Source organism: Nannospalax galili, unplaced genomic scaffold (assembly GCF_000622305.1).
Source record: "Nannospalax galili isolate Female #2095 unplaced genomic scaffold, S.galili_v1.0 scaffold1146, whole genome shotgun sequence".
Classification (NCBI taxonomy): domain Eukaryota; kingdom Metazoa; phylum Chordata; class Mammalia; order Rodentia; family Spalacidae; genus Nannospalax; species Nannospalax galili.
The window spans coordinates 965,898-967,535 of record NW_008355380.1 but is presented as its reverse complement, the minus strand read 5'-3'; the positions used below and the strand labels follow the sequence as shown (position 1 = coordinate 967,535).

The following is a 1,638-nucleotide window of genomic DNA, read 5'->3' as shown; positions in this document are numbered from 1 at the left end:
TACTAATTGTTAAGGAGCAAATTTTTATGCTTTGAAGAATTATTTTTTTAACCATTTTAAAAAAAATTTTTAATAACGACATGCTTAGAAGCATTTCACTACAGATGTAACGTACTCAGTAACCCACTCCAGAGCAAGAGTACATCTCTTTCACAAGTGCGTGCAAGTTTCTAGGTTCACAGTTGAGTTAATACAGTTATACAATATTGAACTGAGTATAAGCCCTGTAAGACACAAAATTGAATGAGATTTTTAACCTTTAAAAAAGATCTCCATTTCACTTTAGAATATATTGTTCCTTGCAGAAAGACACACTGTTTTTCCTAACACTGAGATATTGGTACATGCATCTCTAATCTGTATGCACCTGATTATTACTAGTCATAATCGGTTGCACTTGGACCCTTGGCGCCTGTGTATGTCTATGCAGTCATCGGGTAGATTTCCATGGTAATATTTATCACCTCTATTAATTAGCATGATGTAAATTTCCATGCTTCCTCCTCAAGTACAATACATTAAAAAAAATTGTTGATTTTGTGTGTGTGTGTGTGTGTGTGTGTGTGTGTGTGTGTGTGTGTGTGTGTGTGTGTGTGTGTGTGTGTGTGTGTGTGTGTGTGTGTGTGTGTGTGTGTGTGTGTGTGTGTGTGTGTGTGTGTGTGTGTGTGTGTGTGTGTGTGTGTGTGTGTGTGTGTGTGTGTGTGTGTGTGTGTGTGTGTGTGTGTGTGTGTGTGTGTGTGTGTGTGTGTGTGTGTGTGTGTGTGTGTGTGTGTGTGTGTGTGTGTGTGTGTGTGTGTGTGTGTGTGTGTGTGTGTGTGTGTGTGTGTGTGTGTGTGTGTGTGTTGGAAAGTGTGTTTACACTTAATGTATAAATTTTAATTTTACACTTTATGTCTGTATGCAAGTGGAGGCCAGAGGTAAAACTCAGCATTATTCTGTCTTTAGATGCTGTCTATATTTTTTTTGAGGCAGGGTCTCTCACTGGTCCAGAAATCACCAAGTAGGCTAGGTTCTGTGTCCAGTGAACCCCAGGGATCTTCCTGTCTTCACCTCTCCAGTGCTGAAATTACAAGAGTAGCCCACCATGCTTGCCTTTCTCACATGGGTACTGGGGATCAAACTCAGGTCCTCATCTTGCCCAGCAGGTACCTTGCCAACTGAGCCATCTCTCCAATCTTTTAGTAAGCTTTACAATGTGACAGTGAGCAGTCAATTTCCTTCTTTAAAAACAAAAGTTATGTAGCTAGGATAATTAGTTGCAACATTTTCTAGCTGTGCAAAACTAATCACAGAGGGATGTGTGCAAAGACAGCCACTGAACCTCAGAGGCATGCAGAACTGAGATCCCCTCCATTCTGTCACCTTTGCCACACAATGCTGCTGCAGTGTGATGGGAGGGAGCAGTGAAGGTTAGGAATCCTTAGCAAGAATCCCTTTGTTCATTTGATTTTGATATTCACAGAAGGCTCAGACGATCCTGGTATGATCTATGCCAAAAATTCAATCACTTCTTCTGCCTCCTTTAAAATATTTGAATTCTGCACAACAATTAATTAGTTATTGATATAAATTATGTCCCTGAACTATTCAGCTAGAGCAACAGCCCAATATATTGCACTTTGTGTAGTAGGCAGAATG

The 1,638-nt window shown here is 40.2% G+C and overlaps 1 protein-coding gene across 3 annotated transcripts in view; it reads left to right on the top strand.

Annotated features, from left to right (window-relative positions):
• Window positions 1-1,638, top strand: part of Tert (telomerase reverse transcriptase) — a 33,030-nt gene that overhangs the window by 10,272 nt on the left and 21,120 nt on the right. The window lies entirely within an intron of this gene.